Source organism: Stylophora pistillata, chromosome 5 (assembly GCF_964205215.1).
Source record: "Stylophora pistillata chromosome 5, jaStyPist1.2, whole genome shotgun sequence".
Lineage (NCBI taxonomy): Eukaryota > Metazoa > Cnidaria > Anthozoa > Scleractinia > Pocilloporidae > Stylophora > Stylophora pistillata.
In genome coordinates, this window is record NC_142523.1 from 25,775,268 (window position 1) to 25,790,458 (window position 15,191).

At 37.9% G+C, this 15,191-nt stretch overlaps 1 protein-coding gene and 1 pseudogene across 1 annotated transcript in view; both read left to right on the top strand.

Annotated features, from left to right (window-relative positions):
* Positions 1 to 3,495, top strand: part of LOC148731058 (uncharacterized) — a 9,950-nt gene extending 6,455 nt beyond the window's left edge. The window contains exons 4-5 of the transcript XR_016001059.1: positions 1,804 to 2,004; positions 3,320 to 3,495. The gene's annotated coding sequence lies outside the window, so the exon portion shown is untranslated. The remainder of the gene's footprint in view (positions 1 to 1,803; positions 2,005 to 3,319) is intronic.
* Positions 1 to 4,873, top strand: part of LOC148731059 (uncharacterized) — a 6,612-nt pseudogene extending 1,739 nt beyond the window's left edge.
* Positions 4,874 to 15,191: the final 10,318 nt, after the last annotated feature.

Genomic DNA, 15,191 nt, shown 5'->3' on the forward strand with positions numbered 1-15,191 from the left:
ATTTTAAAGCTTTATCGTAGAGAACGCAACACAGGAAATAACAAGTAAAGATGTAGAGACAGCGGAGGTATTCTGGATCAAAGAGGCACAGCGAAATATGGAGAACGATATAAAACATGGTATGTACAGACGTTTGTGTCCTCGATTACGAGATGATGGCATATATGTGATAAGTGGCCGTGCTGACAAATAGCTAGAAATGGGCTACAACAAGAAAGATATCATACTCCTACCATGTCAGCATTGATTTTATCGTCTTTACTAGGAGTACATTCATGCTAAGGGGCATCACGGAGTTCTTACAACTGCAAGCAAGATCCGCGCAAGGTTCTGGATAACCAAATTATTTAAAATCATCCAATCTGTAAAGATCAACTGTGTGACGTGTAAGAAACTTGACAAGAAACTATCAGGACAAGTAATGGGAAACCTTCTTAAAGAAAGACTCAAACCGGCATCCCATGGTATTCTACATCAATTGACTTATTTGGACCCCTTACGATCCGTGACGCAGTTAAGAAGCGTACTACGTCAAAAGCGTATAGGGTGATATTTAATTACATTGGAACCAGAGCTGTATATTTGGACCTTGCACCTGACTACAGCACAGAAAGGTTTCTTATGGTATTACGCAGATTTGTCTCACACAGAGGATATCAATCAAAGATTTATTCCGACAATGGCGCGAAACCTGTCGCAGCAAGTCAGGAACTTGAGAATGTTACGAAATCTTGAGATTCGGAGAAGCTTAAAAGTTTTGGAGTTATTGAAGGTTTTGAATGGAACTTCTCACCAGCTTATGCACCATGGCAAAATAGAACATTACAATCTCTGATCAGATCAGTCAAAAGATCACTCACAGCTGGAATTGGAGAAAGCATCCTAACGTTTTCAGAACTTCAAATGGTACTCTTTGAGGTTGCTAATCTAATTAATGAAAGACCTATAGGTCATCATCCAAGGTCCTCAAAAGATGGTTCCTATTTGTTCCCAAACGACCTACTTTTAGGCCGTTCCGCAACACGAGTACCAAGTGGGCCTTTTAAAGAGTCAGCAACTCCAAAACTCCGTTTTGAATTCATTCAAAACATAGTTAATGGCTTCTGGAAAAGATGGACCACAAACTACTTCCCAGATCTGATCCTGGGTCAAAAGTGGCATACAGCACATCGCAACCTTAAAACTGGAGATCTCTTTTCAATGCAAGATTCTAACTTGATTAGAGGTCAATGGTGACTTGGGCTAGTTTCAAATACCTTCCCGGGTTCTGACGGCAAGGTGCGCAAAGTTGAAGTGCAGTACAAAAATCCTAAGCAAGGTGAACCTGTAACCAATTATAAAGGAAGAGGATACTTCACGATCGAACGCCCTGTACACCGTTTAGTGTTACTTATACCAAAGGATGACATTTTGGACTTCTGAAATGATATAAACTCTGTACTGTTACTAATTTTATAACTTGGACTTAATAATTTACAAATGTCTTTTTGTGGAGGGGAGTGTTTCGTCGAGAAATTCTATTATTGATCATTAAGTTAATTTATCCGTTAATGAGATACGTTATAATGATGTCATAACACTAATGTAAGTCATTTGTCAGCTCTGGACCTAGCCGACTTACTGGGTAAATATCAAATCGTGTCATATACTTTATTATCTGAGCATTTCATAACAATGTGACTTCCTTTTAGGATTCGAACGCACTTCTTTGATTGTCTGGCACTAAAGTCGTCAATAAAGATGTTTGATAACAGTGAACCAATAGCCCACAACTGACGATAACATTCTCAAAATTCGTCTTAGAGATTTAGAACTGTTTGTGGCAACCGGCAGGAGTGGAAGTATCTGAAAGACCTTAAAACCGTTTGAAAGTTGAAACTGAAGTGACTTTTTTGATGGTTGCGACTAAAGTTTCAGCTATTCGATGGCTGACAGTTAAACCCATTGAGGCCCTTTAAAGTGGACGCGCTATCTGAATTAGACACGAAACATATCTGAAGGCAGGTAAAGTAATTTTAAAGTTAATTATCATATGACCTGTACGGCCCTGCGCGCAGTCCTATAAGCCAAGGTGAAAGCTGACGTGTGAAGGGCCGACGGGTTGACGTGGACCGGTCCAGAAAAAATATTTTCAGCCCTGCACTCATTGGGATCTTTTAAATTTTCTGATAACGCATTTGAAATTGTGCACTTCAAATAAAAGTATAGTAAATGAGAAAACGAGTAAAAATTCTCGATGAATTATGACCTGCAGTAATAACGAGAAATATTTTTACTGTAGAATGTTTTACCAAGTGTGCAGTGCGCGCCTTTCTTCCTATACAAGTACATCCTACCTATTACGACAAAGATTTCGAAATCTTCAGCACCTAGTGGTCATATGATAAAAGGCTTATTGACTGAGTTTGTTAGGACCACACGGGACAATACTTGACCCTCTGCTCGAGGTCATGCTCTCTGCACGAGCATGACCTCGAGCAAATTATTTTTCCCGTCCGACCCTCCCACCCAGTCAAAAGGTACATTTTACATACTATGTCCCTTGTTATTAAAATCCATCTCGAAGTTATGCTGTTTACCACTATATCAATAAAACTCACGGCCGAAAACGTTTTGTGCTCGCAGTATCCGAAAGAAACAATCCGTATTTTAGCTACAACACTTCCCCCTCTACAAAAGTTCGCTTACACTTTCTAACTTGTTACAATGAACTAATAATAATAAATTATTATCGTTTGTCTCACGATATGGTCACTTGTGATGTGGATCGCGACGTTTCGACTGCATCCGGCTATTCTTCATCTGGAGATAAGGTCCACTGGCTTCGAGTCTTTTTATAAAGCAGGATGCTCCGGTGTGATTGGTTGGCATTCCCCAGCTGTGATTGGTGCGATTCCCAGACGTCGAGATCATGGTGTCTTTCGACGTAGAGTCCCTTTTACCAACGTCCCTGCCAACGCCGCTGTAGAAGCCGCATTGCAAAAACTGTAAAACGACCCCAGTCTCCCAGAACACACGGCGCTAACACCTGCTCAAATCGCAGACCTTCTGGATTTCGTTTTAAGATCCACATACTCTTCGACACCGCAGTTTTAAGAGATCCTGACGGCTGCCTCACCAGCATCGTATACAGGAAGCCCACACACTAATAATACTTAGCGTATGATTCACACCACCCACAATCAGTAAAACATGGTATTGTTAAGTGTCTCCACGAGCGTATGAACGCCTCCTAACAAAACCCTCTGTCATCTCTAAGGAAAAGAAACATTTTTCATCCACTCTTACGTCTAATCATTACCCTATTTCTTTCTTGTAGAAAGTCACCAAGATCAGAAAATCTACCGCCGCTTCCGAGTCCGCGATCGATTTCAAATCCACCGTAGTGTTACTTTATGTTAAAGGTCTTTCGGAACAGCTTCGCCGCTGCCTACAACAACAAAGCGTACGCGCTGTCTTCAAGTCGGAAATCATAATATGATCACATAGCTGGTAAGAGCAAAAGACGTTGTTGATCCGGTCAAACAAGACGATGTAGATTACAGGATTCCCTGTGAATGCGGCAAAGTTTACATCGGTGAGACTGGAAGACCAATGCAAGACAGAATAATGGAACACGAACGAGACATCCGACTAGCTTGTATCCAAACCTCCGCCATTTCATAGCACGCCTACAACCATCACCGGACACCAACCGCTTTCAAATGAGGTTAGGTTTATTGATCGAGATCCTCACTGGTAAAACTCGCGGGGTGAAAGAGGCTATTCACATAAAATTTAATCCTTAGAACATCGATGAAGACAGTGGAATAGAAATTCTTGAAGGATGGATGGCCACGATCAAGAAACACAACAACAGGAGAACAGTACGACAGCTGACTGCCGAGAGAGCGTCTCATCTGACCGCCGCCCAGTTAGCCCAATGGATAGTGCTCTGGACTGTTGTGCGGGAGGTCGAGGGTTCGAGCTCCGGCCGGACCAACACTCAAGGTCTTAAAATAGTTGAGAAGAATTTGCTACCTTTCTATAACATCAAGAAATGGTTAGATATTCTAGTCTTCTCGGATAGGGACGAATAAGTGGATGTCCCGTCTCCTGCAGAGTTGGGGGTAGGAGACGTTAATTTCCCACACACGAGTTTACTGTGTGATGGATGTCCTCCCCTGGGGTGGGATGGTGGGATGTATAGGGCCCTATTTAAACCAGCTTCAAGCTGAACTGGGCTGGCCTGTCTAAATACCGTAAATACATATACCAGCATCAAGGATTAAAACGCGCGGATCCCAGCTGTGGAATACCAACCAATCACAGCGGAGCATCCTGCTTTATAAGAAGACCCGAAACCAGTCTACCTTATCGCCTGATGAAGACTAGCCGGATGCAGTCGAAAGGGCGCGATCTACATCGTAAGTGACCATATCGTGAGACAAACCATAATACTTTATTATTATTGTACTTTACCATGATGAATAAGCACAACCTTATTTACGAAAGAATGAAATAAGTTATAAACTTTGGATTAAATAAACACAAATGAATAAAAATAAAATGATTAATAACATTGTCTTAATTAACTTAATGTATAAATGATGAAACCGATAATGCAATAGAGGGTTAAAAGAAAAATAATGGCTACTTACAGCCTTATTGTCACAGGGTCAGTTAAGTTGATAACAGAAAAAAGAGAGAGAAAAAAAAGGAAACAATAAAAACATAAATCAATAGGTTTTAATTGACTTAAAACCTGTCAAAATTGTTATCATTCAACATTTCATCATCGAGTGGGTTAACCCGTTAAATTAATACTTACATGCTGTAATAACCAGTTACCAGGAGAAGAAAGTAATAAAAAGAAAAGAGTTAGTTCAAATAAAGAAAGAATATTGCACTAATGATAAATCTTATTTAATGAAGCTGGATTTATCATATGGGCTAAGGATTTGAAAAATTCCTCTTATTGTCGGATTAATGGACTAGATGCCTTTAGGATTAATAAATGAACAACAATCCAAGGTAACATAGGATATTTGTAGGCAACACATTGATACATGTCTTTCCACTTGTTTCTTGGGTGACAAAGTTGTCTGTCAGAAATTCGAAAATATTTCGACCTTGTAAAGCGAACTTTTTAACAGAAGCATTCTTGCTGAATACAGTCGAACCCTGTATTAAGAGACACCATAGTAGAGGTCACCCTGTATTAGTTGATCAGTTATCAAAGTCCCGAAATTTTTACCCCTTAATCAATGTAAAATTATCACTTCCATTAGCGGTTGTGATCAGCCTTTACTGAGTTCCAACGGCCCGTTTGCATTGTCTTTCACCTGTATCGAACAGCCACTTAAAGCGGACCACTCAAATAAAACTAAGAATGATCTCTCTGTAGAATTGAATCCATATTTAATTCCCGAAATCAACGCACGTACTATTACTGGGCGAATTCTTTTACATGGATAGGTCAGTTTTGGTACAAATGACTTTTTTATCGTTTCCTTATAGTAACCTATTCTGTGGAACCTGTATGGAGCGGTTACAAAGCCATTTCCCGCAGGTTAACGTTTAAGACAGGTTTGACTGTGTATAGGACGCTTGCAGAAATTGCCAGATTTTCACTTCATTTGTTCTTGTTCGATTAATTATGCTAAATGATGATAAGTTTGCTAAATATATGAGCGGAGGAAGAAACAAATTAAAAAAACAATACTCTGCTGGTTTGGCAGAGGTTTGACTGTGTATAGGACGCTTGCAGAAACTGCCAGATTCTCACTTCATTTGTTCTTCTTCGATTAATTATGCTAAATGATGATAAGTTTGCTAAATATATGAGCGGAGGAAGAAACAAATTAGAAAAAAAAATACTGTGCTGTTTTGGCTTTGTACATTATTTCGGAGTTAGTTGCACATCTAACGGGAATGGAAAGTTTTTGTTTGTACTTTATCTTTTGAATGTCTGTCGCTCAATAGTGTTTTTTTTTTTTTTTACTGGGGTATTTAGCAATGGACATCGTGGCAAGATAACTCTTATTTCGTACTTTTGATTCCAAAATTATCAGAATTGAGCCCATGGAAAATAGTAAGAATCTCTTGTTTCCAATTATTAATGAAATCACTGCTAAAGTGAGCTAATGCAATAAGTGTATCAAGGTCGACAGCGCCCGCTGATTACTGTATCATTATGACGCAAATAGATAAAATGAGATAAATGCTACTTCTTTACAGAGACTCCTCTAAGTTAACATGCCATAATGTTTTGCAGTTCATTTCATTGTAATAAATATCCTTCATGGTTCGAACTTTTTAAATCAGGGAGATATTTTTCCTCTATTAGGTTTGCCACTGTTTACCCTATTTTATTATCCAACTACACTCCGTAGAGTACAAATACCGCCTACGACGGGTACAAATATCACGCGGTATTTGTACTCCAGAGAACCGGTTACACAGGTTTTCTCGCATCGCACAAGCGATGAATTGGAGTTACAAAAACTGGCAGAGAATTGAGGTCATTTTTCTGACGAGGAACAGTCGGAATGACTGGCGAATATTGATCCAAGTTTATCGGATATATCGAACGAAGAAAAGCAGTTAGACGACGATGAACTTCATCATTTTGTAGAACAAAACAGAAACAGCAACACGACAAAGTGCGAATTCCGTACTACTTCTGTCACGCATTCCCGTAAAGAAATGTCCGCAAAATTCGCCCGCACTCAAGTTATAATTTGGCGTTTGGGATAATAAGTAACTTATTAAAAGTTTTGTTGTGTAGTATCGCTGAGGACTTCTTACTCGTTATTTGTATTCTGACTCGCCCAACGGGCTCGTCAAGATACGGCACAATTCTTAAAAATACTCAGTGATACCACACAGTAAAACGTCTCATAAGATATATTAATTTCGTATGAAACAGAGCAGACATTAACCTCGCTAAAGTAATTTCGAGACAATCTGCTGTATCTTATGCATGGGTTGCATTTTATGACCCTCGTTGCTCAAGAACTGAATTGTAAGATGGATCCAATTCAGTTTGGATTGGCGAACTAACTTAGATAACTTAGCCCCAGTCTGTCTCCAATGGCTATATCGTGTTGAGGAGGATAGGAATACTAGTCCTTCCACGTGGAAATTACTGCCGTAGTAAATTTTGGGGGAATTTCTTCCACATTTTGCAAACAACAGAAAAATAAGTACTTCGAATCAGAAGAAAATGACGAAAACATTGAGAACACACATGACAATTTCCTTGTCATATTCCTAATCATTAAGAACAAACAAAAACCTCACGAACATGACGCATTCATAAAAAAACAAGTCAACCCTGTGTAGGAAGACCTGTTTTGTCTTGTCATGACTGATGGTCAAAGAAATACTTTTAAGTTCCCATTAGGATTTAGCCACATGCATGCATAGGACCGGCTATGTACAACAGGTTTAACCCAAACCGCGGTTTTACGCAAGGAGTGGGCCGCGAAGATTCTCTGTAAGAGGGTTAATTTTATTAGTTAAAGAAATGTCTTTCCACCATTAGCTTTCGGCCCCCTTGACACTGTTTAGAAAAATAGATATTCATAGAAACTGATTCAGATAAACTGAAGATGGCTTAGAACGAGTTTTGTTAAACATAGGCAAAACTTTGTTTAAATGCCGGACTAGCCAATGGACCCTACGACATTTCTTATTCAATAAGTGTACAGTACGTGTGTCACTTATGAAAATTCTTCACCTATTTTTTTTTTTTTTATCTTTGTATTGAGCATAAGATCTTCCATCACTTGACCTCTATTTAAGCAAATGTCACGACCCTGTTTACTTTGTTTTCGATACGGTAAATGAAAGATACATAAAGATACTTATTATCTTCGTTACAATATTTAGTTTTAAGCTTTCACTTACCGCCTGATGCAATTACATGTATTTGATCCATCGTGGGCGATATGGAGAGCAGAGAAAACGATAGAAAATCAACCATTATAACACAATGTTCACTTCAACTATAATTTATAATTATAGCATGTTAACTTAGTTTTTTTTTTTTTTTTCACAAACTGTTTTCGAGATAAGTCTTTTATTTTTCTCTTACAACGAATGGTATTAAAAAGTCAAACTCTCACCCTCATCTTCTCATGCACGTTTGCGGTATTTAGGGATGATTATGGAAAGTGGAGCAGAAACAAATATAAGCAGGTAAATTATTAACTTTAGTACTCTAATCAAAAATCACTCACAGGCTAGTTTATTTCACCAGTGCGGCACATGAGTAGAGAAATACAAAACAACAATAAAGTTAGGGTGACTAGATAAAAAAGATTACTGAACCAATAAATGAATATGTGACGATCAATTTGAAACTTCAAAATCCCTCCGGGCATTTGAACCTTTGAAGATTGGTTTGTTTAAATTCCCGGCCCCAGGACCAAAATTGTGTTCAAATTCCCCATCCAAGTGCTGGATCAGATTGTCAATATTATTCCTACATGCCTACCAAGCGTTAGAGCCTAGATTTAAAAGTTTCACCTTTACTCAACTCCATATTAAAAGGTAAAACACTTGTATTCTGCTGGAAAGACTTGAAACTTCCGGTTTAAACTCCCCACCCAAACCAGGCAAGGCTCAAATTCCCCAACATAAGGGCACGGACGGCAGTCAAATGCTCATGGGTCGCACGGCGGGATGTTGAAGCTTCGAATTAATCGACGCATTAATCAATAAATGAATAAAAACAAATAACTAGGTAACTAAAACAGCATGCTATTTAGACCGGAAATATTTGAAAGCATCTATTGAATACGAAATTTTCTTAGCAGAAGAGCACCAAGTATCCAAGACTTTCCTCGAAAACAAGCATCGTTAAGTTAATTACTCGATGATTATCTAGATAGAGCTCATCGACATACGAACATGAGACACTGAGTATTATAATTATATCTAAATATATATTACTGTTTATTCCTACATTCCTAAGGTGGCATCGTTTTGATATCTCTTTTGTAGAGAATAGAGAGGAAAAACTACACGCTAATTTTCGTATGAAGTTGAGTAGATGCCACAACATACAGCCAATCCTAGTCTCTTTACCTAATTGAAACTATAATTCGCCATTTAAAACAAAGCAAAAGCGAAATTAAAGGAGTCTTGAAGGGAGGGTAAAGCAAAATTATTCAGCAACGTATTGGATTCATAGTACAATCTTGAAACACGACTTGTTTTCCGAGCCGATACACAGATCTTGATTTCTTAATGAAGTGCAGCATCTCTTGATCTTTTCTTTTGTCTCTATCGGCGTTCAGCTGGTAGAAAGGGTACAGACTAGGGGTGGTCAGCAGCTTTTTGGTCATGTGATATGTGTAGTAACATTTTCATTAAGATAATTAAGTAGCACTTACTTCCTGATACATCGAAGGCGCAGTACATCAAAAAAAGACATAGGAAAGAACGAAAGAAAAGTCAAATTCACCGTTAATTACACGATCGTGCATCATCATGTTAAAAAAAAGGAAGAAACCAAAAAAAAAGGCATAGAACAGAAGGCAAATTATTGAGTTATTTCCTATACAATGTAAGATAATTAATTAAATGGCATTCACTGGTGATTACACGGACGTACACGTTAAAAAAAAAAAGAGCATAGAAAACGGGGGAAAGTATAAAGTTATTTCCTATGCAATGTCAGAAAATTAATCACATGTATTTGAATGCTTTTCATTTTCAGAGGAGGAAACACACTCGGTTTTTTTCTTTTTTTTTTTTCCCCTACATTCATTCAACGTTGTCAAAAGAGTTTATATTCTCTTGACGTGGTACATGCACTTTTTATACTCCCCTGAGTTTAGTAATAACTCCCAAGCAGTGTGAAAGACGTCAAAATTCACTCATTTTCAATACTTGATTTCAACGCTAAATGACATGAGGAAAAAATTTCGAATTAATTCAGGTGAATGTTTGGTATACTTGGGACGGTCCAAAATTTGTTTTGAAAGAAAAAAAGGTTTGAAACAGATTCAACGCCCATACACGTAAATGCTCCAAGTAACTAGCTGTAAGGCTTTTCTTTGACAAAGTGTGATTAACATTGTACTGAAACAGTTAAAGAAAAGTTTAAATGAAATAGAATATAAGGAAATTATCAAATAAGCGAACGCATAAAGCAGATAACTGTTTAAAGATAAAAAAAGAACACTTACGCTGAGCTATCATTTCCACGTGAATGATTCGAAAATAATAAAAAGAAAGAAAATAATCTCAAATTCAATATATGTATTTAGTAGCTAAGATTTGCTCTACTCCTGGCTTTTGCAATTAAAAGAAACAAATACGATAACATCGACTCAAATGGCAGCTGAACTGAGAAAATCATCTTATGTAGTCAGTAGATATAACTACAGGAACAGCTTTCATTTTCTCTATTTGGTCCATATTCAGTACATAATTATTATTATTTAACAACTAAAGAAAGAAAGGAGGAAAGAAAGAAAGAAAGAAGTAAAGAAAGGAAGAAAGAAAGAAGGAGAGAAAGAAAGGAGGAAAGAAGAGAAAAAGAAGAAAGGGAAAGAGAGAGAGAGAGAGAGAGTAGAGAACGAAAGAAGGAGAGAAAAAGACGAAGAGACGGCTCCCAGTATTTGTTTGCATCCCGACATGGTTATCACAGCCCGAATTGAAGGACAGTGAGTCATCGATCCGAGGAAAGGATGACTGTAATATAAGACAACAGTGATCATAGTAATAAAACAAACTTACGGCACTGCTGTTCATCTGAGTTATCACCACAGTTGTCTCCGTACATACAACGCCGGTATTTACTAAGACACTTTCCATTTGCACAGGTGAACTCATAGTTCTCACACTTTCCTGTACAATAATGCAAATAACATCGATTCAAAGACAAGAATATTGAGCCTGTGCATCGAAGAAAATGGAGAGCACTCACATAACCGGAAACAATCCGAATGAATTAAACCAGAGACCCATTACTTGGAGCGTTCAACTCCCACACTGAGCCTATGTCAAGGCATTTTCATAGAACGGTTTATTTCAGACTATCTTTTCCAGGGAAATAACTAGAATTTAACTACTAGCTAATCGTGATTGGTCGAAGAACTTACGTGGCCGGCCGGGGAATCCCATACCGCGGTAATTCACACTAAAAATAGATTTTCCTTTTGAAAACATCGTGACAAAACAATGGTCAGTTGAACGCTCGAAGAAATGGCTCCTGATTAAACATGTTCCTTAGTTGTCAAGTCAAACCTTGGTGGTTGGATCATAATGCAACTTTCAGCTTGAACCCTCCTCCCCCTCCCCCCCCCCCCATCATTCTACGAACTAGTAATTGTCGCGATAAGCAATGAATCTGAAGCTTCACAGAAAGTTTACCCGTTTGAAAGATTGGTAAAGTTTGCCAATAAGGACGCCTGAAGTTAACATTTAAACTAAATATGGTTTGTTTTATTTCATCTCAATCCATTATATACGATGCAAGAGATCCGTTGTTCTTCTTTTTATTTTTTCTTCACTTCGCTCTATTTTTTCCAATTGCATTCTACTTGATTGATCTACGCTTTTTTCCCTTCACCTGACATTGCAAAAATTTCAATGTTATTGTAACAATAGTCGTGCTAATGGCAACTGGAAGACTTTAGAATTTATTCTCCCACCATTACTAACAATTCCGGTCACGACGAATCCGCGCGGCGTCAGCTATGCTTCCTGTGAATCTAACATGGTGGCTGTGCGTAAGATGCCGGCATGTCGATAAAATCGATTGCGTACACCTCCACACTTCGGAAGAGGCCGGAAACTTACCCTTCAACGCACAACGTTAAAAGAATAATATACCGGCGAAAGGTTCGCAATGTGAGTATTAACAGACCTTCGAAGAAAGAAATAACTGAATACAAGTTTTCCGTATATATTTTGAAATTTTCACTTCAGAGGCTACCTACAACGATTAATAACCTGATGGACTGTTTGAAGTCCAATGTGGAAATACATGCGAAATACATGCGAAGTTTAAAAAAAAAGTGCCGGTGTTTTGTTTATTTATTTACTTATTTTTTTTTTTTTTTGGCCGGTTTGAGATGTACTTGACCTTTAAGTCAGGAATAGTCTGGTTTTTCCTTCAATCCATGATTTTCTTCTGAAATCGCGTTTGGAATTTCTACGTAGCCGATTGCCAGTGCATTGATAGGGATGAAAATCGTCTGCGCATGTGTGGCGTGAGCGTGTTGATGTTGTCGTCGGCGAGTTGTTCGATCGTCTGATCAAAGAAATGACGGCGTAATTTAAACTGTGTATTCGTGGACATCTTTTGCCTTTCAGGCTGGAATGTATGGACGCTATTTGAAAATAACTTCTGTAAACTGAACTCGTCGACATGTTGAACGTATTATTTTTGGGAAATGTTCATTTGCTTACTCAAGAGCCACCTTTCAGTACTCGGTGAGGAAACACATTGCAAGCTTAATTTCTTTGAGTATAATTTACCTCTATTTTAGATAATAAGATAAGATTCAAATTGATAGAAGGTGAATAATACCATGCTTTGGTAATAAATGTGAATCTCGAAAAAAAATGGGACTTATATTGTTATCAAGGCGAAGCGAAAGCACACCCATCCTACACGGTGTTACATGAACAAGTCAAAAACGCTGCAAAATATCGCGTTACCCCATGCATATCGCTCTCACTGGAACTTAACATTCGTTTAAGTCCAAAGAGTGTATTGGAAATGACTTATTTCCATATGGTATGAAAGGAGCTCCTATGAATGCTGCCACTCAGCAAAAGCCTCATGAAACCCATGGTTCTCGTGGATGTGCTACCAAAAAGGAAAATTCCTGGGAAAGTTGGAATAAGTACAATGGTGTTGGAACTCAACTGAAAACAGAAGCCGGAATTGCTTCAGGATTAATGCTGACAGGGTGTTCAGGACCAATATATGGTCCATGATACTGTTCAGTGCTCTAGGGCCTTGCATAGGTTGTAGCGCACCAAAGCTTTGAGGAGTTTTGTGTGATTGAATCATAGATCCTGTTGCCTAGTAAGATTACTCGAACAATTATTATCTGGTACACCCACGCCTGACTCAGTGGACTTCTTATTACAGAAATATCCAAATTGGATGAATAAAACAATTTGCTAAACAAAAGGGCAATAAGTGTACATGAGTTGCTTCCTGTTCTGCCAAGAACTGTTGACTGTGAAATAGTGCTCAGAAAGAAACAGAAAGTGACATTGCCATGTTGATGTGGTTGGATATTGACTGTTTTTTTTTTCTTTTTTAAGAAAGGAAAACTTTTTTCCAAAAAATGAAATAGATTTATCTAGCAACCTTTGTGGCATTACATGGTTAGAGTGCTGGATTGTGTTGTGCGGGAGGTCGAGGGTTCGAGCCCCAGCCAGACTAATACTCATGGTCTTAAAAATAACTGAGGAGAATTTGCTACCTTTCCATAATATCAAGAAATGGATAGAAATTCTAGTCTTCTCGGATAACGACAAATAAACCATAGGCCCCGTCTCCTGCAGTGTTAGAGGTAGGAGACATGAATTTCCCACGCCCGAGATTACTGTGTGGTGGATGTCCTCCTCTGGGGTGGGATGGGTGGGTTGCTCTCTTATGTTTCATACCTGAGCCTCTGGCTTGGGCAATCAGGGTAACCATGCCGCACATATAGTCAATAAACTTGATTGATTGATTATGTAAAAATATGGAATCTCAAATGAAAGGGTTCCCAAGTCTCCACAAAAATAGTGGGTTAATAAGGGGAAAAGAAGCGTGATGGTGGCAAGTGTTGAAAGTGTGAAATGATGAAAATAAAAGGTTAGTTGTTCAATAGAGAATTTGCACTGAGCGACCCACAAACTGCAAGGCAGTTATGTCAGTCATATGGCAGCATTAATATAAAAACTATCAGTAGTTCAATTGAGTACTAGCATTGAAGGTCCACACTTCCACACCTTTATTTTCTTATATATCTACAAGGTATTCCTTTGACCTGCAGACAGTGGGTCAAATTTTTCATAACTTAATCTAATTACACCGGAAATGAAATGAAAATGAAGAAATACAACATAAAAAGACAAAAAGATACACAAGAAAAGAAAAAAAGGAAAATGAAAGATTTTCATTGCAAAAGACTCCATAAAGAAAGCTTTATTCTCTAGAATGTTGGAAAGAGCCCTTTTTGCTTGATTGTTTGTTGGTTTTTTTTTAAGATTTCTTTGACATATTTGTTTATTCATTATTTTTATATTCAATTTGCAGCCACCTCAAGGCAGTACAAAAATTTATAATAATAATAATAATAAGGAATGTTAGAATGAAATAAGATGAGATAGTCATAATCAGAGGAAAAGGAATGAGGGAGATGAGTAACATGTTGGTTAGTATTAAAAGTAGGTGGTAAAAGGAATAGAAGAGGTTAGGTATAGGGAGCCAAAAAAAGGTTCTTTGAGTTAAAAAAAAGTTTGAACTGAATGTTTTGATTGATATGATGGGGGGTGGGAGTTAAGGATGGGTTGGTCTGAGCTGGTTTTGATTGACAATTGGTTTACTGGTATCTGTCTTGAATTTGAATGGTGATAATAACAGACACAAAAGTAAATTCCAAAACAATTTAATGTTATGGAAACTTAACTAAGCTATTTTGACAACTCAGTAGATAATGGAACTATTGCAAGATATTGATGAGAGAAAACTTCCCTCTCTCGATATTAGCTTAATTAAAATAGTGGAAGTTTACCTATGTAAACTTAACAGTAATTCGTTTTGCAATGATAGATATTTAACTTTGGTTAAAAAATAAATGGCTTCTTTTTTCGTAATTTTTCCAATCCTAACTAGCCACCTTCCTAGATTTAACTCAAAACAAAACCAAATGCATGATTTTGAGTCAACATAGTTTCCAACGAAATCCATTTGTTATCACCATACTTCAGTCTCCTTCGGCACTTTGTTAAAATGTTATTTCACAGGTGTCACACCACGTGCTCCTTGATTGATATCTCGCTTTCTTTCTTCCCTTTATGTCTAAAATTTCCAAAAGGCTCACGGGAATTAAGTTTAATTAATTGGAATGTCGGTCGTGAAACGACGATGAGCAGCGACTATCTTGCCTTTCGAATTTCGATCGTTCGAAGATGAGGTCAACAAACTGGAGTTTCTTCAGGAAAGTTCACGGCTCTTGCCAAAC